A 27443-nucleotide genomic window follows, 5' to 3' on the forward strand; every position below is an offset into this window, starting at 1 on the left:
GTGGCAGAGATGTAAATACGGCGTTTACTTACAATTTCTAGCGCGTTACGTTTCGAACACTCGAACACCTATACGGATTCTCCTGCACAGTGGCAGACATGTAAATACGACGTTTACTTACAGTTTCTCGCGCGTTACGTTTCGAACACTCGAACACCTATACGGATTCTCCTGCACAGTGGCAGATATGTAAATACGGCGTTTACTTACAATTTCTCGCGCGTTACGTTTCGAACACTCGAACACCTATACGGATTCTCCTGCACAGTGGCAGACATGTAAATACGACGTTTACTTACAATTTCTCGCGCGTTACGTTTCGAACACTCGAACACCTATACGGATTCTCCTGCACAGTGGCAGACATGTAAATACGACGTTTACTTACAATTTCTCGCGCGTTACGTTTCGAACACTCGAACACCTATACGGATTCTCCTGCACAGTGGCAGATATGTAAATACGGCGTTTACTTACAATTTCTCACGCCTTACGGTTCGAACACTCGAACACCTATACGGATTCTCCTGCACAGTGGCAGACATGTAAATACGACGTTTACTTACAGTTTCTCGCGCGTTACGTTTCGAACACTCGAACACCTATACGGATTCTCCTGCACAGTGGCAGATACGTAAATACGGCGTTTACTTACAATTTCTCCCGCGTTACGGTTCGAACATTCGAACACCTATACGGATTCTCCTGCACAGTGGCAGATATGTGAATACGGCGTTTACTTACAATTTCTCACGCCTTACGGTTCGAACACTCGAACACCTATACGGATTCTCCTGCACAGTGGCAGATTTGTAAATACGGCGTTTACTGACAATTTCTCGCGCGTTACGTTTCGAACACTCGAACAACTATACGGATTCTCCTGCACAGTGGCATATATGTAAATACGGCGTTTACTTACAATTTCTCCTGCGTTACGGTTCGAACATTCGAACACCTATACGGATTCTCCTGCACAGTGGCAGATATGTAAATACGGCGTTTACTTACAAATTCACGCGCGTTACGTTTCGAACACTCGAACACCTATACGGATTCTCCTGCACAGTGGCAGACATGTAAATACGACGTTTACTTACAATTTCTCGCGCGTTACGTTTCGAACACTCGAACACCTATACGGATTCTCCTGCACAGTGGCAGACATGTAAATACGACGTTTACTTACAATTTCTCGCGCGTTACGTTTCGAACACTCGAACACCTATACGGATTCTCCTGCACAGTGGCAGACACGTAAATACGGCGTTTACTTACAATTTCTCCCGCGTTACGGTTCGAACATTCGAACACCTATACGGATTCTCCTGCACAGTGGCAGATATGTGAATACGGCGTTTACTTACAATTTCTCGCGCGTTACGTTTCGAACACTCGAACACCTATACGGATTCTCCTGCACAGTGGCAGACATGTAAATACGACGTTTACTTACAATTTCTTGCGCGTTACGTTTCGAACACTCGAACACCTATACGGATTCTCCTGCACAGTGGCAGATATGTAAATACGACATTTACTTACAATTTCTCGCGCGTTACGTTTCAAACACTCGAACACCTATACGGATTCTCCTGCACAGTGGCAGATATGTAAATACGGCGTTTACTTACAATTTCTCACGCCTTACGGTTCGATCACTCGAACACCTATACGGATTCTCCTGCACAGTGGCAGATTTGTAAATACGGCGTTTACTTACAATTTCTCGCGCGTTACGTTTCGAACACTCGAACACCTGTACGGATTCTCCTGCACAGTGGCAGACATGTAAATACGACGTTTACTTACAATTTCTCGCGCGTTACGTTTCGAACAATCGAACACCTATACGGATTCTCCTGCACAGTGGCAGACATGTAAATACGACGTTTACTTACAATTTCTCGCGCGTTACGTTTCGAACACTCGAACACCTATACGGATTCTCCTGCACAGTGGCAGATATGTAAATACGGCGTTTACTTACAATTTCTCGCGCGTTACGTTTCGAACACTCGAACACCTATACGGATTCTCCTGCACAGTGGCAGACATGTAAATACGACGTTTAGTTACAATTTCTCGCGCGTTACGTTTCGAACACTCGAACACCTATACGGATTCTCCTGCACAGTGGCAGATATGTAAATACGGCGTTTACTTACAATTTCTCGCGCGTTACGTTTCGAACACTCGAACACCTATACGGATTCTCCTGCACAGTGGCAGACATGTAAATACGACGTTTACTTACAATTTCTCGCGCGTTACGTTTCGAACACTCGAACACCTATACGGATTCTCCTGCACAGTGGCAGACATGTAAATACGACGTTTACTTACAATTTCTCGCGCGTTACGTTTCGAACACTCGAACACCTATACGGATTCTCCTGCACAGTGGCAGATATGTAAATACGGCGTTTACTTACAATTTCTCACGCGTTACGTTTCGAACACTCGAACACCTATACGGATTCTCCTGCACTGTGGCAAATATGTAAATACGGCGTTTACTTACAATTTCTCCTGCGTTACGGTTCGAACATTCGAACACCTATACGGATTCTCCTGCACAGTGGCAGATATGTAAATACGGCGTTTACTTACAATTTCTCGTGCGTTACGTTTCGAACACTCGAACACCTATACGGATTCTCCTGCACAGTGGCAGACATGTAAATTCGACGTTTACTTACAGTTTCTCGCGCGTTACGTTTCGAACACTCGAACACCTATACGGATTCTCCTGCACTGTGGCAGATATGTAAATACGGCGTTTACTTACAATTTCTCGCGCGTTACGTTTCGAACACTCGAACACCTATACGGATTCTCCTGCACAGTGGCAGATATGTAAATACGGCGTTTACTTACAATTTCTCGCGCGTTACGTTTCGAACACTCGAACACCTATACGGATTCTCCTGCACAGTGGCAGACATGTAAATACGACGTTTACTTACAATTTCTCGCGCGTTACGTTTCGAACACTCGAACACCTATACGGATTCTCCTGCACAGTGGCAGACATGTAAATACGACGTTTACTTACAATTTCTCGCGCGTTACGTTTCGAACACTCGAACACCTATACGGATTCTCCTGCACAGTGGCAGAGATGTAAATACGGCGTTTACTTACAATTTCTCGCGCGTTACGTTTCGAACACTCGAACACCTATACGGATTCTCCTGCACAGTGGCAGACATGTAAATACGACGTTTACTTACAGTTTCTCGCGCGTTACGTTTCGAACACTCGAACACCTATACGGATTCTCCAGCATAGTGGCAGACATGTAAATACGACGTTTACTTACAATTTCTCGTGCGTTACGTTTCGAACACTCGAACACCTATACGGATTCTCCTGCACAGTGGCAGATATGTAAATACGGCGTTTACTTACAATTTCTCGCGCGTTACGTTTCGAACACTCGAACACCTATACGGATTCTCCTGCACAGTGGCAGACATGTAAATACGACGTTTACTTACAATTTCTCGCGCGTTACGTTTCGAACACTCGAACACCTATACGGATTCTCCTGCACAGTGGCAGATATGTAAATACGGCGTTTACTTACAATTTCTCACGCGTTACGTTTCGAACACTCGAACACCTATACGGATTCTCCTGCACTGTGGCAAATATGTAAATACGGCGTTTACTTACAATTTCTCCTGCGTTACGGTTCGAACATTCGAACACCTATACGGATTCTCCTGCACAGTGGCAGATATGTAAATACGGCGTTTACTTACAATTTCTCGTGCGTTACGTTTCGAACACTCGAACACCTATACGGATTCTCCTGCACAGTGGCAGACATGTAAATATGACGTTTACTTACAATTTCTCGCGCGTTACGTTTCGAACACTCGAACACCTATACGGATTCTCCTGCACAGTGGCAGATATGTAAATATGACATTTACTTACAATTTCTCGCGCGTTACGTTTCAAACACTCGAACACCTATACGGATTCTCCTGCACAGTGGCAGATATGTAAATACGGCGTTCACTTACAATTTCTCACGCCTTACGGTTCGAACACTCGAACACCTATACGGATTCTCCTGCACAGTGACAGATTTGTAAATACGGCGTTCACTTACAATTTCTCGCGCGTTACGTTTCGAACACTCGAACACCTATACGGATTCTCCTGCACAGTGGCAGACATGTAAATACGACGTTTACTTACAATTTCTCGCGCGTTACGTTTCGAACACTCGAACACCTATACGGATTCTCCTGCACAGTGGCAGATATGTAAATACGGCGTTTACTTACAATTTCTCGCGCGTTACGGTTCGAACACTCGAACACCTATACGGATTCTCCTGCACAGTGGCAGATATGTAAATACGGCGTTTACTTACAATTTCTCGCGCGTTACGTTTCGAACACTCGAACACCTATACGGATTCTCCTGCACAGTGGCAGACATGTAAATACGACGTTTACTTACAATTTCTCGCGCGTTACGTTTCGAACACTCGAACACCTATACGGATTCTCCTGCACAGTGGCAGATATGTAAATACGACATTTACTTACAATTTCTCGCGCGTTACGTTTCAAACACTCGAACACCTATACGGATTCTCCTGCACAGTGGCAGATATGTAAATACGGCGTTTACTTACAATTTCTCACGCCTTACGGTTCGATCACTCGAACACCTATACGGATTCTCCTGCACAGTGGCAGATTTGTAAATACGGCGTTTACTTACAATTTCTCGCGCGTTACGTTTCGAACACTCGAACACCTGTACGGATTCTCCTGCACAGTGGCAGACATGTAAATACGACGTTTACTTACAATTTCTCGCGCGTTACGTTTCGAACAATCGAACACCTATACGGATTCTCCTGCACAGTGGCAGACATGTAAATACGACGTTTACTTACAATTTCTCGCGCGTTACGTTTCGAACACTCGAACACCTATACGGATTCTCCTGCACAGTGGCAGATATGTAAATACGGCGTTTACTTACAATTTCTCGCGCGTTACGTTTCGAACACTCGAACACCTATACGGATTCTCCTGCACAGTGGCAGACATGTAAATACGACGTTTACTTACAATTTCTCGCGCGTTACGTTTCGAACACTCGAACACCTATACGGATTCTCCTGCACAGTGGCAGATATGTAAATACGGCGTTTACTTACAATTTCTCGCGCGTTACGTTTCGAACACTCGAACACCTATACGGATTCTCCTGCACAGTGGCAGACATGTAAATACGACGTTTACTTACAATTTCTCGCGCGTTACGTTTCGAACACTCGAACACCTATACGGATTCTCCTGCACAGTGGCAGACATGTAAATACGACGTTTACTTACAATTTCTCGCGCGTTACGTTTCGAACACTCGAACACCTATACGGATTCTCCTGCACAGTGGCAGATATGTAATTACGGCGTTTACTTACAATTTCTCACGCGTTACGTTTCGAACACTCGAACACCTATACGGATTCTCCTGCACTGTGGCAAATATGTAAATACGGCGTTTACTTACAATTTCTCCTGCGTTACGGTTCGAACATTCGAACACCTATACGGATTCTCCTGCACAGTGGCAGATATGTAAATACGGCGTTTACTTACAATTTCTCGTGCGTTACGTTTCGAACACTCGAACACCTATACGGATTCTCCTGCACAGTGGCAGACATGTAAATTCGACGTTTACTTACAGTTTCTCGCGCGTTACGTTTCGAACACTCGAACACCTATACGGATTCTCCTGCACAGTGGCAGATATGTAAATACGGCGTTTACTTACAATTTCTCGCGCGTTACGTTTCGAACACTCGAACACCTATACGGATTCTCCTGCACAGTGGCAGATATGTAAATACGGCGTTTACTTACAATTTCTCGCGCGTTACGTTTCGAACACTCGAACACCTATACGGATTCTCCTGCACAGTGGCAGACATGTAAATACGACGTTTACTTACAATTTCTCGCGCGTTACGTTTCGAACACTCGAACACCTATACGGATTCTCCTGCACAGTGGCAGACATGTAAATACGACGTTTACTTACAATTTCTCGCGCGTTACGTTTCGAACACTCGAACACCTATACGGATTCTCCTGCACAGTGGCAGATATGTAAATACGGCGTTTACTTACAATTTCTCACGCGTTACGTTTCGAACACTCGAACACCTATACGGATTCTCCTGCACTGTGGCAAATATGTAAATACGGCGTTTACTTACAATTTCTCCTGCGTTACGGTTCGAACATTCGAACACCTATACGGATTCTCCTGCACAGTGGCAGATATGTAAATACGGCGTTTACTTACAATTTCTCGTGCGTTACGTTTCGAACACTCGAACACCTATACGGATTCTCCTGCACAGTGGCAGACATGTAAATTCGACGTTTACTTACAGTTTCTCGCGCGTTACGTTTCGAACACTCGAACACCTATACGGATTCTCCTGCACAGTGGCAGATATGTAAATACGGCGTTTACTTACAATTTCTCGCGCGTTACGTTTCGAACACTCGAACACCTATACGGATTCTCCTGCACAGTGGCAGATATGTAAATACGGCGTTTACTTACAATTTCTCGCGCGTTACGTTTCGAACACTCGAACACCTATACGGATTCTCCTGCACAGTGGCAGACATGTAAATACGACGTTTACTTACAATTTCTCGCGCGTTACGTTTCGAACACTCGAACACCTATACGGATTCTCCTGCACAGTGGCAGACATGTAAATACGACGTTTACTTACAATTTCTCGCGCGTTACGTTTCGAACACTCGAACACCTATACGGATTCTCCTGCACAGTGGCAGAGATGTAAATGCGGCGTTTACTTACAATTTCTCGCGCGTTACGTTTCGAACACTCGAACACCTATACGGATTCTCCTGCACAGTGGCAGACATGTAAATACGACGTTTACTTACAGTTTCTCGCGCGTTACGTTTCGAACACTCGAACACCTATACGGATTCTCCAGCATAGTGGCAGACATGTAAATACGACGTTTACTTACAATTTCTCGTGCGTTACGTTTCGAACACTCGAACACCTATACGGATTCTCCTGCACAGTGGCAGATATGTAAATACGGCGTTTACTTACAATTTCTCGCGCGTTACGTTTCGAACACTCGAACACCTATACGGATTCTCCTGCACAGTGGCAGACATGTAAATACGACGTTTACTTACAATTTCTCGCGCGTTACGTTTCGAACACTCGAACACCTATACGGATTCTCCTGCACAGTGGCAGATATGTAAATACGGCGTTTACTTACAATTTCTCACGCGTTACGTTTCGAACACTCGAACACCTATACGGATTCTCCTGCACTGTGGCAAATATGTAAATACGGCGTTTACTTACAATTTCTCCTGCGTTACGGTTCGAACATTCGAACACCTATACGGATTCTCCTGCACAGTGGCAGATATGTAAATACGGCGTTTACTTACAATTTCTCGTGCGTTACGTTTCGAACACTCGAACACCTATACGGATTCTCCTGCACAGTGGCAGACATGTAAATATGACGTTTACTTACAATTTCTCGCGCGTTACGTTTCGAACACTCGAACACCTATACGGATTCTCCTGCACAGTGGCAGATATGTAAATATGACATTTACTTACAATTTCTCGCGCGTTACGTTTCAAACACTCGAACACCTATACGGATTCTCCTGCACAGTGGCAGATATGTAAATACGGCGTTCACTTACAATTTCTCACGCCTTACGGTTCGAACACTCGAACACCTATACGGATTCTCCTGCACAGTGACAGATTTGTAAATACGGCGTTCACTTACAATTTCTCGCGCGTTACGTTTCGAACACTCGAACACCTATACGGATTCTCCTGCACAGTGGCAGACATGTAAATACGACGTTTACTTACAATTTCTCGCGCGTTACGTTTCGAACACTCGAACACCTATACGGATTCTCCTGCACAGTGGCAGATATGTAAATACGGCGTTTACTTACAATTTCTCGCGCGTTACGGTTCGAACACTCGAACACCTATACGGATTCTCCTGCACAGTGGCAGATATGTAAATACGGCGTTTACTTACAATTTCTCGCGCGTTACGTTTCGAACACTCGAACACCTATACGGATTCTCCTGCACAGTGGCAGACATGTAAATACGACGTTTACTTACAATTTCTCGCGCGTTACGTTTCGAACACTCGAACACCTATACGGATTCTCCTGCACAGTGGCAGATATGTAAATACGACATTTACTTACAATTTCTCGCGCGTTACGTTTCAAACACTCGAACACCTATACGGATTCTCCTGCACAGTGGCAGATATGTAAATACGGCGTTTACTTACAATTTCTCACGCCTTACGGTTCGATCACTCGAACACCTATACGGATTCTCCTGCACAGTGGCAGATTTGTAAATACGGCGTTTACTTACAATTTCTCGCGCGTTACGTTTCGAACACTCGAACACCTGTACGGATTCTCCTGCACAGTGGCAGACATGTAAATACGACGTTTACTTACAATTTCTCGCGCGTTACGTTTCGAACAATCGAACACCTATACGGATTCTCCTGCACAGTGGCAGACATGTAAATACGACGTTTACTTACAATTTCTCGCGCGTTACGTTTCGAACACTCGAACACCTATACGGATTCTCCTGCACAGTGGCAGATATGTAAATACGGCGTTTACTTACAATTTCTCGCGCGTTACGTTTCGAACACTCGAACACCTATACGGATTCTCCTGCACAGTGGCAGACATGTAAATACGACGTTTACTTACAATTTCTCGCGCGTTACGTTTCGAACACTCGAACACCTATACGGATTCTCCTGCACAGTGGCAGATATGTAAATACGGCGTTTACTTACAATTTCTCGCGCGTTACGTTTCGAACACTCGAACACCTATACGGATTCTCCTGCACAGTGGCAGACATGTAAATACGACGTTTACTTACAATTTCTCGCGCGTTACGTTTCGAACACTCGAACACCTATACGGATTCTCCTGCACAGTGGCAGACATGTAAATACGACGTTTACTTACAATTTCTCGCGCGTTACGTTTCGAACACTCGAACACCTATACGGATTCTCCTGCACAGTGGCAGATATGTAATTACGGCGTTTACTTACAATTTCTCACGCGTTACGTTTCGAACACTCGAACACCTATACGGATTCTCCTGCACTGTGGCAAATATGTAAATACGGCGTTTACTTACAATTTCTCCTGCGTTACGGTTCGAACATTCGAACACCTATACGGATTCTCCTGCACAGTGGCAGATATGTAAATACGGCGTTTACTTACAATTTCTCGTGCGTTACGTTTCGAACACTCGAACACCTATACGGATTCTCCTGCACAGTGGCAGACATGTAAATTCGACGTTTACTTACAGTTTCTCGCGCGTTACGTTTCGAACACTCGAACACCTATACGGATTCTCCTGCACAGTGGCAGATATGTAAATACGGCGTTTACTTACAATTTCTCGCGCGTTACGTTTCGAACACTCGAACACCTATACGGATTCTCCTGCACAGTGGCAGATATGTAAATACGGCGTTTACTTACAATTTCTCGCGCGTTACGTTTCGAACACTCGAACACCTATACGGATTCTCCTGCACAGTGGCAGACATGTAAATACGACGTTTACTTACAATTTCTCGCGCGTTACGTTTCGAACACTCGAACACCTATACGGATTCTCCTGCACAGTGGCAGACATGTAAATACGACGTTTACTTACAATTTCTCGCGCGTTACGTTTCGAACACTCGAACACCTATACGGATTCTCCTGCACAGTGGCAGATATGTAAATACGGCGTTTACTTACAATTTCTCACGCGTTACGTTTCGAACACTCGAACACCTATACGGATTCTCCTGCACTGTGGCAAATATGTAAACACGGCGTTTACTTACAATTTCTCCTGCGTTACGGTTCGAACATTCGAACACCTATACGGATTCTCCTGCACAGTGGCAGATATGTAAATACGGCGTTTACTTACAATTTCTCGTGCGTTACGTTTCGAACACTCGAACACCTATACGGATTCTCCTGCACAGTGGCAGACATGTAAATTCGACGTTTACTTACAGTTTCTCGCGCGTTACGTTTCGAACACTCGAACACCTATACGGATTCTCCTGCACAGTGGCAGATATGTAAATACGGCGTTTACTTACAATTTCTCGCGCGTTACGTTTCGAACACTCGAACACCTATACGGATTCTCCTGCACAGTGGCAGATATGTAAATACGGCGTTTACTTACAATTTCTCGCGCGTTACGTTTCGAACACTCGAACACCTATACGGATTCTCCTGCACAGTGGCAGACATGTAAATACGACGTTTACTTACAATTTCTCGCGCGTTACGTTTCGAACACTCGAACACCTATACGGATTCTCCTGCACAGTGGCAGACATGTAAATACGACGTTTACTTACAATTTCTCGCGCGTTACGTTTCGAACACTCGAACACCTATACGGATTCTCCTGCACAGTGGCAGAGATGTAAATGCGGCGTTTACTTACAATTTCTCGCGCGTTACGTTTCGAACACTCGAACACCTATACGGATTCTCCTGCACAGTGGCAGACATGTAAATACGACGTTTACTTACAGTTTCTCGCGCGTTACGTTTCGAACACTCGAACACCTATACGGATTCTCCAGCATAGTGGCAGACATGTAAATACGACGTTTACTTACAATTTCTCGTGCGTTACGTTTCGAACACTCGAACACCTATACGGATTCTCCTGCACAGTGGCAGATATGTAAATACGGCGTTTACTTACAATTTCTCGCGCGTTACGTTTCGAACACTCGAACACCTATACGGATTCTCCTGCACAGTGGCAGACATGTAAATACGACGTTTACTTACAATTTCTCGCGCGTTACGTTTCGAACACTCGAACACCTATACGGATTCTCCTGCACAGTGGCAGATATGTAAATACGGCGTTTACTTACAATTTCTCACGCGTTACGTTTCGAACACTCGAACACCTATACGGATTCTCCTGCACTGTGGCAAATATGTAAATACGGCGTTTACTTACAATTTCTCCTGCGTTACGGTTCGAACATTCGAACACCTATACGGATTCTCCTGCACAGTGGCAGATATGTAAATACGGCGTTTACTTACAATTTCTCGTGCGTTACGTTTCGAACACTCGAACACCTATACGGATTCTCCTGCACAGTGGCAGACATGTAAATATGACGTTTACTTACAATTTCTCGCGCGTTACGTTTCGAACACTCGAACACCTATACGGATTCTCCTGCACAGTGGCAGATATGTAAATATGACATTTACTTACAATTTCTCGCGCGTTACGTTTCAAACACTCGAACACCTATACGGATTCTCCTGCACAGTGGCAGATATGTAAATACGGCGTTCACTTACAATTTCTCACGCCTTACGGTTCGAACACTCGAACACCTATACGGATTCTCCTGCACAGTGACAGATTTGTAAATACGGCGTTCACTTACAATTTCTCGCGCGTTACGTTTCGAACACTCGAACACCTATACGGATTCTCCTGCACAGTGGCAGACATGTAAATACGACGTTTACTTACAATTTCTCGCGCGTTACGTTTCGAACACTCGAACACCTATACGGATTCTCCTGCACAGTGGCAGATATGTAAATACGGCGTTTACTTACAATTTCTCGCGCGTTACGGTTCGAACACTCGAACACCTATACGGATTCTCCTGCACAGTGGCAGATATGTAAATACGGCGTTTACTTACAATTTCTCGCGCGTTACGTTTCGAACACTCGAACACCTATACGGATTCTCCTGCACAGTGGCAGACATGTAAATACGACGTTTACTTACAATTTCTCGCGCGTTACGTTTCGAACACTCGAACACCTATACGGATTCTCCTGCACAGTGGCAGATATGTAAATACGACATTTACTTACAATTTCTCGCGCGTTACGTTTCAAACACTCGAACACCTATACGGATTCTCCTGCACAGTGGCAGATATGTAAATACGGCGTTTACTTACAATTTCTCACGCCTTACGGTTCGATCACTCGAACACCTATACGGATTCTCCTGCACAGTGGCAGATTTGTAAATACGGCGTTTACTTACAATTTCTCGCGCGTTACGTTTCGAACACTCGAACACCTGTACGGATTCTCCTGCACAGTGGCAGACATGTAAATACGACGTTTACTTACAATTTCTCGCGCGTTACGTTTCGAACAATCGAACACCTATACGGATTCTCCTGCACAGTGGCAGACATGTAAATACGACGTTTACTTACAATTTCTCGCGCGTTACGTTTCGAACACTCGAACACCTATACGGATTCTCCTGCACAGTGGCAGATATGTACATACGGCGTTTACTTACAATTTCTCGCGCGTTACGTTTCGAACACTCGAACACCTATACGGATTCTCCTGCACAGTGGCAGACATGTAAATACGACGTTTACTTACAATTTCTCGCGCGTTACGTTTCGAACACTCGAACACCTATACGGATTCTCCTGCACAGTGGCAGATATGTAAATACGGCGTTTACTTACAATTTCTCGCGCGTTACGTTTCGAACACTCGAACACCTATACGGATTCTCCTGCACAGTGGCAGACATGTAAATACGACGTTTACTTACAATTTCTCGCGCGTTACGTTTCGAACACTCGAACACCTATACGGATTCTCCTGCACAGTGGCAGACATGTAAATACGACGTTTACTTACAATTTCTCGCGCGTTACGTTTCGAACACTCGAACACCTATACGGATTCTCCTGCACAGTGGCAGATATGTAATTACGGCGTTTACTTACAATTTCTCACGCGTTACGTTTCGAACACTCGAACACCTATACGGATTCTCCTCCACTGTGGCAAATATGTAAATACGGCGTTTACTTACAATTTCTCCTGCGTTACGGTTCGAACATTCGAACACCTATACGGATTCTCCTGCACAGTGGCAGATATGTAAATAAGGCGTTTACTTACAATTTCTCGTGCGTTACGTTTCGAACACTCGAACACCTATACGGATTCTCCTGCACAGTGGCAGACATGTAAATTCGACGTTTACTTACAGTTTCTCGCGCGTTACGTTTCGAACACTCGAACACCTATACGGATTCTCCTGCACAGTGGCAGATATGTAAATACGGCGTTTACTTACAATTTCTCGCGCGTTACGTTTCGAACACTCGAACACCTATACGGATTCTCCTGCACAGTGGCAGATATGTAAATACGGCGTTTACTTACAATTTCTCGCGCGTTACGTTTCGAACACTCGAACACCTATACGGATTCTCCTGCACAGTGGCAGACATGTAAATACGACGTTTACTTACAATTTCTCGCGCGTTACGTTTCGAACACTCGAACACCTATACGGATTCTCCTGCACAGTGGCAGACATGTAAATACGACGTTTACTTACAATTTCTCGCGCGTTACGTTTCGAACACTCGAACACCTATACGGATTCTCCTGCACAGTGGCAGAGATGTAAATACGGCGTTTACTTACAATTTCTCGCGCGTTACGTTTCGAACACTCGAACACCTATACGGATTCTCCTGCACAGTGGCAGACATGTAAATACGACGTTTACTTACAGTTTCTCGCGCGTTACGTTTCGAACACTCGAACACCTATACGGATTCTCCAGCATAGTGGCAGACATGTAAATACGACGTTTACTTACAATTTCTCGTGCGTTACGTTTCGAACACTCGAACACCTATACGGATTCTCCTGCACAGTGGCAGATATGTAAATACGGCGTTTACTTACAATTTCTCGCGCGTTACGTTTCGAACACTCGAACACCTATACGGATTCTCCTGCACAGTGGCAGACATGTAAATACGACGTTTACTTACAATTTCTCGCGCGTTACGTTTCGAACACTCGAACACCTATACGGATTCTCCTGCACAGTGGCAGATATGTAAATACGGCGTTTACTTACAATTTCTCACGCGTTACGTTTCGAACACTCGAACACCTATACGGATTCTCCTGCACTGTGGCAAATATGTAAATACGGCGTTTACTTACAATTTCTCCTGCGTTACGGTTCGAACATTCGAACACCTATACGGATTCTCCTGCACAGTGGCAGATATGTAAATACGGCGTTTACTTACAATTTCTCGTGCGTTACGTTTCGAACACTCGAACACCTATACGGATTCTCCTGCACAGTGGCAGACATGTAAATATGACGTTTACTTACAATTTCTCGCGCGTTACGTTTCGAACACTCGAACACCTATACGGATTCTCCTGCACAGTGGCAGATATGTAAATATGACATTTACTTACAATTTCTCGCGCGTTACGTTTCAAACACTCGAACACCTATACGGATTCTCCTGCACAGTGGCAGATATGTAAATACGACGTTCACTTACAATTTCTCACGCCTTACGGTTCGAACACTCGAACACCTATACGGATTCTCCTGCACAGTGACAGATTTGTAAATACGGCGTTCACTTACAATTTCTCGCGCGTTACGTTTCGAACACTCGAACACCTATACGGATTCTCCTGCACAGTGGCAGACATGTAAATACGACGTTTACTTACAATTTCTCGCGCGTTACGTTTCGAACACTCGAACACCTATACGGATTCTCCTGCACAGTGGCAGATATGTAAATACGGCGTTTACTTACAATTTCTCGCGCGTTACGTTTCGAACACTCGAACACCTATACGGATTCTCCAGCATAGTGGCAGACATGTAAATACGACGTTTACTTACAATTTCTCGTGCGTTACGTTTCGAACACTCGAACACCTATACGGATTCTCCTGCACAGTGGCAGACATGTAAATACGACGTTTACTTACAATTTCTCGCGCGTTACGTTTCGAACACTCGAACACCTATACGGATTCTCCTGCACAGTGGCAGATATGTAAATACGGCGTTTACTTACAATTTCTCACGCGTTACGTTTCGAACACTCGAACACCTATACGGATTCTCCTGCACTGTGGCAAATATGTAAATACGGCGTTTACTTACAATTTCTCCTGCGTTACGGTTCGAACATTCGAACACCTATACGGATTCTCCTGCACAGTGGCAGATATGTAAATACGGCGTTTACTTACAATTTCTCGTGCGTTACGTTTCGAACACTCGAACACCTATACGGATTCTCCTGCACAGTGGCAGACATGTAAATATGACGTTTACTTACAATTTCTCGCGCGTTACGTTTCGAACACTCGAACACCTATACGGATTCTCCTGCACAGTGGCAGATATGTAAATATGACATTTACTTACAATTTCTCGCGCGTTACGTTTCAAACACTCGAACACCTATACGGATTCTCCTGCACAGTGGCAGATATGTAAATACGGCGTTCACTTACAATTTCTCACGCCTTACGGTTCGAACACTCGAACACCTATACGGATTCTCCTGCACAGTGACAGATTTGTAAATACGGCGTTCACTTACAATTTCTCGCGCGTTACGTTTCGAACACTCGAACACCTATACGGATTCTCCTGCACAGTGGCAGACATGTAAATACGACGTTTACTTACAATTTCTCGCGCGTTACGTTTCGAACACTCGAACACCTATACGGATTCTCCTGCACAGTGGCAGATATGTAAATACGGCGTTTACTTACAATTTCTCGCGCGTTACGGTTCGAACACTCGAACACCTATACGGATTCTCCTGCACAGTGGCAGATATGTAAATACGGCGTTTACTTACAATTTCTCGCGCGTTACGTTTCGAACACTCGAACACCTATACGGATTCTCCTGCACAGTGGCAGACATGTAAATACGACGTTTACTTACAATTTCTCGCGCGTTACGTTTCGAACACTCGAACACCTATACGGATTCTCCTGCACAGTGGCAGATATGTAAATACGACATTTACTTACAATTTCTCGCGCGTTACGTTTCAAACACTCGAACACCTATACGGATTCTCCTGCACAGTGGCAGATATGTAAATACGGCGTTTACTTACAATTTCTCACGCCTTACGGTTCGATCACTCGAACACCTATACGGATTCTCCTGCACAGTGGCAGATTTGTAAATACGGCGTTTACTTACAATTTCTCGCGCGTTACGTTTCGAACACTCGAACACCTGTACGGATTCTCCTGCACAGTGGCAGACATGTAAATACGACGTTTACTTACAATTTCTCGCGCGTTACGTTTCGAACAATCGAACACCTATACGGATTCTCCTGCACAGTGGCAGACATGTAAATACGACGTTTACTTACAATTTCTCGCGCGTTACGTTTCGAACACTCGAACACCTATACGGATTCTCCTGCACAGTGGCAGATATGTAAATACGGCGTTTACTTACAATTTCTCGCGCGTTACGTTTCGAACACTCGAACACCTATACGGATTCTCCTGCACAGTGGCAGACATGTAAATACGACGTTTACTTACAATTTCTCGCGCGTTACATTTCGAACACTCGAACACCTATACGGATTCTCCTGCACAGTGGCAGATATGTAAATACGGCGTTTACTTACAATTTCTCGCGCGTTACGTTTCGAACACTCGAACACCTATACGGATTCTCCTGCACAGTGGCAGACATGTAAATACGACGTTTACTTACAATTTCTCGCGCGTTACGTTTCGAACACTCGAACACCTATACGGATTCTCCTGCACAGTGGCAGACATGTAAATACGACGTTTACTTACAATTTCTCGCGCGTTACGTTTCGAACACTCGAACACCTATACGGATTCTCCTGCACAGTGGCAGATATGTAATTACGGCGTTTACTTACAATTTCTCACGCGTTACGTTTCGAACACTCGAACACCTATACGGATTCTCCTGCACTGTGGCAAATATGTAAATACGGCGTTTACTTACAATTTCTCCTGCGTTACGGTTCGAACATTCGAACACCTATACGGATTCTCCTGCACAGTGGCAGATATGTAAATACGGCGTTTACTTACAATTTCTCGTGCGTTACGTTTCGAACACTCGAACACCTATACGGATTCTCCTGCACAGTGGCAGACATGTAAATTCGACGTTTACTTACAGTTTCTCGCGCGTTCAATTCGAACACTCGAACACCTATACGGATTCTCCTGCACAGTGGCAGATATGTAAATACGGCGTTTACTTACAATTTCTCGCGCGTTACGTTTCGAACACTCGAACACCTATACGGATTCTCCTGCACAGTGGCAGATATGTAAATACGGCGTTTACTTACAATTTCTCGCGCGTTACGTTTCGAACACTCGAACACCTATACGGATTCTCCTGCACAGTGGCAGACATGTAAATACGACGTTTACTTACAATTTCTCGGGCGTTACGTTTCGAACACTCGAACACCTATACGGATTCTCCTGCACAGTGGCAGACATGTAAATACGACGTTTACTTACAATTTCTCGCGCGTTACGTTTCGAACACTCGAACACCTATACGGATTCTCCTGCACAGTGGCAGAGATGTAAATACGGCGTTTACTTACAATTTCTCGCGCGTTACGTTTCGAACACTCGAACACCTATACGGATTCTCCTGCACAGTGGCAGACATGTAAATACGACGTTTACTTACAGTTTCTCGCGCGTTACGTTTCGAACACTCGAACACCTATACGGATTCTCCAGCATAGTGGCAGACATGTAAATACGACGTTTACTTACAATTTCTCGTGCGTTACGTTTCGAACACTCGAACACCTATACGGATTCTCCTGCACAGTGGCAGATATGTAAATACGGCGTTTACTTACAATTTCTCGCGCGTTACGTTTCGAACACTCGAACACCTATACGGATTCTCCTGCACAGTGGCACACATGTAAATACGACGTTTACTTACAATTTCTCGCGCGTTACGTTTCGAACACTCGAACACCTATACGGATTCTCCTGCACAGTGGCAGATATGTAAATACGGCGTTTACTTACAATTTCTCACGCGTTACGTTTCGAACACTCGAACACCTATACGGATTCTCCTGCACTGTGGCAAATATGTAAATACGGCGTTTACTTACAATTTCTCCTGCGTTACGGTTCGAACATTCGAACACCTATACGGATTCTCCTGCACAGTGGCAGATATGTAAATACGGCGTTTACTTACAATTTCTCGTGCGTTACGTTTCGAACACTCGAACACCTATACGGATTCTCCTGCACAGTGGCAGACATGTAAATATGACGTTTACTTACAATTTCTCGCGCGTTACGTTTCGAACACTCGAACACCTATACGGATTCTCCTGCACAGTGGCAGATATGTAAATATGACATTTACTTACAATTTCTCGCGCGTTACGTTTCAAACACTCGAACACCTATACGGATTCTCCTGCACAGTGGCAGATATGTAAATACGACGTCCACTTACAATTTCTCACGCCTTACGGTTCGAACACTCGAACACCTATACGGATTCTCCTGCACAGTGACAGATTTGTAAATACGGCGTTCACTTACAATTTCTCGCGCGTTACGTTTCGAACACTCGAACACCTATACGGATTCTCCTGCACAGTGGCAGACATGTAAATACGACGTTTACTTACAATTTCTCGCGCGTTACGTTTCGAACACTCGAACACCTATACGGATTCTCCTGCACAGTGGCAGATATGTAAATACGGCGTTTACTTACAATTTCTCGCGCGTTACGTTTCGAACACTCGAACACCTATACGGATTCTCCAGCATAGTGGCAGACATGTAAATACGACGTTTACTTACAATTTCTCGTGCGTTACGTTTCGAACACTCGAACACCTATACGGATTCTCCTGCACAGTGGCAGATATGTAAATACGGCGTTTACTTACAATTTCTCGCGCGTTACGTTTCGAACACTCGAACACCTATACGGATTCTCCTGCACAGTGGCAGACATGTAAATACGACGTTTACTTACAATTTCTCGCGCGTTACGTTTCGAACACTCGAACACCTATACGGATTCTCCTGCACAGTGGCAGACATGTAAATACGACGTTTACTTACAATTTCTCGCGCGTTATGTTTCGAACACTCGAACACCTATACGGATTCTCCTGCACAGTGGCAGACATGTAAATACGACGTTTACTTACAATTTCTCGCGCGTTACGTTTCGAACACTCGAACACCTATACGGATTCTCCTGCACAGTGGCAGAGATGTAAATACGGCGTTTACTTACAATTTCTCGCGCGTTACGTTTCGAACACTCGAACACCTTTACGGATTCTCCTGCACAGTGGCAGACATGTAAATACGACGTTTACTTACAATTTCTCGCGCGTTACGTTTCGAACACTCGAACACCTATACGGATTCTCCTGCACAGTGGCAGATATGTAATTACGGCGTTTACTTACAATTTCTCACGCGTTACGTTTCGAACACTCGAACACCTATACGGATTCTCCTGCACTGTGGCAAATATGTAAATACGGCGTTTACTTACAATTTCTCCTGCGTTACGGTTCGAACATTCGAACACCTATACGGATTCTCCTGCACAGTGGCAGATATGTAAATACGGCGTTTACTTACAATTTCTCGTGCGTTACGTTTCGAACACTCGAACACCTATACGGATTCTCCTGCACAGTGGCAGACATGTAAATTCGACGTTTACTTACAGTTTCTCGCGCGTTACGTTTCGAACACTCGAACACCTATACGGATTCTCCTGCACAGTGGCAGATATGTAAATACGGCGTTTACTTACAATTTCTCGCGCGTTACGTTTCGAACACTCGAACACCTATACGGATTCTCCTGCACAGTGGCAGATATGTAAATACGGCGTTTACTTACAATTTCTCGCGCGTTACGTTTCGAACACTCGAACACCTATACGGATTCTCCTGCACAGTGGCAGACATGTAAATACGACGTTTACTTACAATTTCTCGCGCGTTACGTTTCGAACACTCGAACACCTATACGGATTCTCCTGCACAGTGGCAGACATGTAAATACGACGTTTACTTACAATTTCTCGCGCGTTACGTTTCGAACACTCGAACACCTATACGGATTCTCCTGCACAGTGGCAGAGATGTAAATACGGCGTTTACTTACAATTTCTCGCGCGTTACGTTTCGAACACTCGAACACCTATACGGATTCTCCTGCACAGTGGCAGACATGTAAATACGACGTTTACTTACAGTTTCTCGCGCGTTACGTTTCGAACACTCGAACACCTATACGGATTCTCCAGCATAGTGGCAGACATGTAAATACGACGTTTACTTACAATTTCTCGTGCGTTACGTTTCGAACACTCGAACACCTATACGGATTCTCCTGCACAGTGGCAGATATGTAAATACGGCGTTTACTTACAATTTCTCGCGCGTTACGTTTCGAACACTCGAACACCTATACGGATTCTCCTGCACAGAGGCAGACATGTAAATACGACGTTTACTTACAATTTCTCGCGCGTTACGTTTCGAACACTCGAACACCTATACGGATTCTCCTGCACAGTGGCAGATATGTAAATACGGCGTTTACTTACAATTTCTCACGCGTTACGTTTCGAACACTCGAACACCTATACGGATTCTCCTGCACTGTGGCAAATATGTAAATACGGCGTTTACTTACAATTTCTCCTGCGTTACGGTTCGAACATTCGAACACCTATACGGATTCTCCTGCACAGTGGCAGATATGTAAATACGGCGTTTACTTACAATTTCTCGTGCGTTACGTTTCGAACACTCGAACACCTATACGGATTCTCCTGCACAGTGGCAGACATGTAAATATGACGTTTACTTACAATTTCTCGCGCGTTACGTTTCGAACACTCGAACACCTATACGGATTCTCCTGCACAGTGGCAGATATGTAAATATGACATTTACTTACAATTTCTCGCGCGTTACGTTTCAAACACTCGAACACCTATACGGATTCTCCTGCACAGTGGCAGATATGTAAATACGGCGTTCACTTACAATTTCTCACGCCTTACGGTTCGAACACTCGAACACCTATACGCATTCTCCTGCACAGTGACAGATTTGTAAATACGGCGTTCACTTACAATTTCTCGCGCGTTACGTTTCGAACACTCGAACACCTATACGGATTCTCCTGCACAGTGGCAGACATGTAAATACGACGTTTACTTACAATTTCTCGCGCGTTACGTTTCGAACACTCGAACACCTATACGGATTCTCCTGCACAGTGGCAGATATGTAAATACGGCGTTTACTTACAATTTCTCGCGCGTTACGTTTCGAACACTCGAACACCTATACGGATTCTCCAGCATAGTGGCAGACATGTAAATACGACGTTTACTTACAATTTCTCGTGCGTTACGTTTCGAACACTCGAACACCTATACGGATTCTCCTGCACAGTGGCAGATATGTAAATACGGCGTTTACTTACAATTTCTCGCGCGTTACGTTTCGAACACTCGAACACCTATACGGATTCTCCTGCACAGTGGCAGACATGTAAATACGACGTTTACTTACAATTTCTCGCGCGTTACGTTTCGAACACTCGAACACCTATACGGATTCTCCTGCACAGTGGCAGACATGTAAATACGACGTTTACTTACAATTTCTCGCGCGTTACGTTTCGAACACTCGAACACCTATACGGATTCTCCTGCACAGTGGCAGACATGTAAATACGACGTTTACTTACAATTTCTCGCGCGTTACGTTTCGAACACTCGAACACCTATACGGATTCTCCTGCACAGTGGCAGAGATGTAAATACGGCGTTTACTTACAATTTCTCGCGCGTTACGTTTCGAACACTCGAACACCTTTACGGATTCTCCTGCACAGTGGCAGACATGTAAATACGACGTTTACTTACAATTTCTCGCGCGTTACGTTTCGAACACTCGAACACCTATACGGATTCTCCTGCACAGTGGCAGATATGTAAATACGGCGTTTACTTACAATTTCTCGCGCGTTACGTTTCGAACACTCGAACACCTATACGGATTCTCCTGCACAGTGGCAGACATGTAAATACGACGTTTACTTACAATTTCTCGCGCGTTACGTTTCGAACACTCGAACACCTATACGGATTCTCCTGCACAGTGGCAGATATGTAAATACGGCGTTTACTTACAATTTCTCACGCGTTACGTTTCGAACACTCGAACACCTATACGGATTCTCCTGCACAGTGGCAGATATGTAAATACGGCGTTTACTTACAATTTCTCGCGCGTTACGTTTCGAACACTCGAACACCTATACGGGTTCTTCTGCACAGTGGCAGAAATGTAAATACGACGTTTACTTACAATTTCTCGCGCGTTACGTTTCGAACACTCGAACACCTATACGGATTCTCCTGCACAGTGGCAGATATGTAAATACGGCGTTTACTTACAATTTCTCGCGCGTTACGGTTCGAACACTCAAACACCTATACGGATTCTCCTGCACTGTGGCAAATATGTAAATACGGCGTTTACTTACAATTTCTCCTGCGTTACGGTTCGAACATTCGAACACCTATACGGATTCTCCTGCACAGTGGCAGATATGTAAATACGGCGTTTACTTACAATTTCTCGTGCATTACGTTTCGAACACTCGAACACCTATACGGATTCTCCTGCACAGTGGCAGACATGTAAATACGACGTTTACTTACAATTTCTCGCGCGTTACGTTTCGAACACTCGAACACCTATACGGATTCTCCTGCACAGTGGCAGATATGTAAATACGGCGTTTACTTACAATTTCTCACGCCTTACGGTTCGAACACTCGAACACCTATACGGATTCTCCTGCACAGTGGCAGATTTGTAAATACGGCGTTTACTTACAATTTCTCGCGCGTTACGTTTCGAACACTCGAACACCTTTACGGATTCTCCTGCACAGTGGCAGACATGTAAATACGACGTTTACTTACAATTTCTCGCGCGTTACGTTTCGAACACTCGAACACCTATACGGATTCTCCTGCACAGTGGCAGATATGTAATTACGGCGTTTACTTACAATTTCTCACGCGTTACGTGTCGAACACTCGAACACCTATACGGATTCTCCTGCACTGTGGCAAATATGTAAATACGGCGTTTACTTACAATTTCTCCTGCGTTACGGTTCGAACATTCGAACACCTATACGGATTCTCCTGCACAGTGGCAGATATGTAAATACGGCGTTTACTTACAATTTCTCGTGCGTTACGTTTCGAACACTCGAACACCTATACGGATTCTCCTGCACAGTGGCAGACATGTAAATTCGACGTTTACTTACAGTTTCTCGCGCGTTACGTTTCGAACACTCGAACACCTATACGGATTCTCCTGCACAGTGGCAGATATGTAAATACGGCGTTTACTTACAATTTCTCGCGCGTTACGTTTCGAACACTCGAACACCTATACGGATTCTCCTGCACAGTGGCAGATATGTAAATACGGCGTTTACTTACAATTTCTCGCGCGTTACGTTTCGAACACTCGAACACCTATACGGATTCTCCTGCACAGTGGCAGACATGTAAATACGACGTTTACTTACAATTTCTCGCGCGTTACGTTTCGAACACTCGAACACCTATACGGATTCTCCTGCACAGTGGCAGACATGTAAATACGACGTTTACTTACAATTTCTCGCGCGTTACGTTTCGAACACTCGAACACCTATACGGATTCTCCTGCACAGTGGCAGAGATGTAAATACGGCGTTTACTTACAATTTCTCGCGCGTTACGTTTCGAACACTCGAACACCTATACGGATTCTCCTGCACAGTGGCAGACATGTAAATACGACGTTTACTTACAGTTTCTCGCGCGTTACGTTTCGAACACTCGAACACCTATACGGATTCTCCAGCATAGTGGCAGACATGTAAATACGACGTTTACTTACAATTTCTCGTGCGTTACGTTTCGAACACTCGAACACCTATACGGATTCTCCTGCACAGTGGCAGATATGTAAATACGGCGTTTACTTACAATTTCTCGCGCGTTACGTTTCGAACACTCGAACACCTATACGGATTCTCCTGCACAGAGGCAGACATGTAAATACGACGTTTACTTACAATTTCTCGCGCGTTACGTTTCGAACACTCGAACACCTATACGGATTCTCCTGCACAGTGGCAGATATGTAAATACGGCGTTTACTTACAATTTCTCACGCGTTACGTTTCGAACACTCGAACACCTATACGGATTCTCCTGCACTGTGGCAAATATGTAAATACGGCGTTTACTTACAATTTCTCCTGCGTTACGGTTCGAACATTCGAACACCTATACGGATTCTCCTGCACAGTGGCAGATATGTAAATACGGCGTTTACTTACAATTTCTCGTGCGTTACGTTTCGAACACTCGAACACCTATACGGATTCTCCTGCACAGTGGCAGACATGTAAATATGACGTTTACTTACAATTTCTCGCGCGTTACGTTTCGAACACTCGAACACCTATACGGATTCTCCTGCACAGTGGCAGATATGTAAATATGACATTTACTTACAATTTCTCGCGCGTTACGTTTCAAACACTCGAACACCTATACGGATTCTCCTGCACAGTGGCAGATATGTAAATACGGCGTTCACTTACAATTTCTCACGCCTTACGGTTCGAACACTCGAACACCTATACGCATTCTCCTGCACAGTGACAGATTTGTAAATACGGCGTTCACTTACAATTTCTCGCGCGTTACGTTTCGAACACTCGAACACCTATACGGATTCTCCTGCACAGTGGCAGACATGTAAATACGACGTTTACTTACAATTTCTCGCGCGTTACGTTTCGAACACTCGAACACCTATACGGATTCTCCTGCACAGTGGCAGATATGTAAATACGGCGTTTACTTACAATTTCTCGCGCGTTACGTTTCGAACACTCGAACACCTATACGGATTCTCCTGCACAGTGGCAGACATGTAAATACGACGTTTACTTACAATTTCTCGCGCGTTACGTTTCGAACACTCGAACACCTATACGGATTCTCCTGCACAGTGGCAGACATGTAAATACGACGTTTACTTACAATTTCTCGCGCGTTACGTTTCGAACACTCGAACACCTATACGGATTCTCCTGCACAGTGGCAGACATGTAAATACGACGTTTACTTACAATTTCTCGCGCGTTACGTTTCGAACACTCGAACACCTATACGGATTCTCCTGCACAGTGGCAGAGATGTAAATACGGCGTTTACTTACAATTTCTCGCGCGTTACGTTTCGAACACTCGAACACCTTTACGGATTCTCCTGCACAGTGGCAGACATGTAAATACGACGTTTACTTACAATTTCTCGCGCGTTACGTTTCGAACACTCGAACACCTATACGGATTCTCCTGCACAGTGGCAGATATGTAAATACGGCGTTTACTTACAATTTCTCGCGCGTTACGTTTCGAACACTCGAACACCTATACGGATTCTCCTGCACAGTGGCAGACATGTAAATACGACGTTTACTTACAATTTCTCGCGCGTTACGTTTCGAACACTCGAACACCTATACGGATTCTCCTGCACAGTGGCAGATATGTAAATACGGCGTTTACTTACAATTTCTCACGCGTTACGTTTCGAACACTCGAACACCTATACGGATTCTCCTGCACAGTGGCAGATATGTAAATACGGCGTTTACTTACAATTTCTCGCGCGTTACGTTTCGAACACTCGAACACCTATACGGGTTCTTCTGCACAGTGGCAGAAATGTAAATACGACGTTTACTTACAATTTCTCGCGCGTTACGTTTCGAACACTCGAACACCTATACGGATTCTCCTGCACAGTGGCAGATATGTAAATACGGCGTTTACTTACAATTTCTCGCGCGTTACGGTTCGAACACTCAAACACCTATACGGATTCTCCTGCACTGTGGCAAATATGTAAATACGGCGTTTACTTACAATTTCTCCTGCGTTACGGTTCGAACATTCGAACACCTATACGGATTCTCCTGCACAGTGGCAGATATGTAAATACGGCGTTTACTTACAATTTCTCGTGCGTTACGTTTCGAACACTCGAACACCTATACGGATTCTCCTGCACAGTGGCAGACATGTAAATACGACGTTTACTTACAATTTCTCGCGCGTTACGTTTCGAACACTCGAACACCTATACGGATTCTCCTGCACAGTGGCAGATATGTAAATACGGCGTTTACTTACAATTTCTCACGCCTTACGGTTCGAACACTCGAACACCTATACGGATTCTCCTGCACAGTGGCAGATTTGTAAATACGGCGTTTACTTACAATTTCTCGCGCGTTACGTTTCGAACACTCGAACACCTTTACGGATTCTCCTGCACAGTGGCAGACATGTAAATACGACGTTTACTTACAATTTCTCGCGCGTTACGTTTCGAACACTCGAACACCTATACGGATTCTCCTGCACAGTGGCAGATATGTAATTACGGCGTTTACTTACAATTTCTCACGCGTTACGTTTCGAACACTCGAACACCTATACGGATTCTCCTGCACTGTGGCAAATATGTAAATACGGCGTTTACTTACAATTTCTCCTGCGTTACGGTTCGAACATTCGAACACCTATACGGATTCTCCTGCACAGTGGCAGATATGTAAATACGGCGTTTACTTACAATTTCTCGTGCGTTACGTTTCGAACACTCGAACACCTATACGGATTCTCCTGCACAGTGGCAGACATGTAAATTCGACGTTTACTTACAGTTTCTCGCGCGTTACGTTTCGAACACTCGAACACCTATACGGATTCTCCTGCACAGTGGCAGATATGTAAATACGGCGTTTACTTACAATTTCTCGCGCGTTACGTTTCGAACACTCGAACACCTATACGGATTCTCCTGCACAGTGGCAGATATGTAAATACGGCGTTTACTTACAATTTCTCGCGCGTTACGTTTCGAACACTCGAACACCTATACGGATTCTCCTGCACAGTGGCAGACATGTAAATACGACGTTTACTTACAATTTCTCGCGCGTTACGTTTCGAACACTCGAACACCTATACGGATTCTCCTGCACAGTGGCAGACATGTAAATACGACGTTTACTTACAATTTCTCGCGCGTTACGTTTCGAACACTCGAACACCTATACGGATTCTCCTGCACAGTGGCAGAGATGTAAATACGGCGTTTACTTACAATTTCTCGCGCGTTACGTTTCGAACACTCGAACACCTATACGGATTCTCCTGCACAGTGGCAGACATGTAAATACGACGTTTACTTAC

The sequence above is a fragment of the Camellia sinensis genome, unplaced genomic scaffold (assembly GCF_055761805.1).
Source record: "Camellia sinensis isolate YWXY unplaced genomic scaffold, ASM5576180v1 Unanchor11, whole genome shotgun sequence".
In the NCBI taxonomy this organism is placed as follows: Eukaryota; Viridiplantae; Streptophyta; class Magnoliopsida; order Ericales; family Theaceae; genus Camellia; species Camellia sinensis.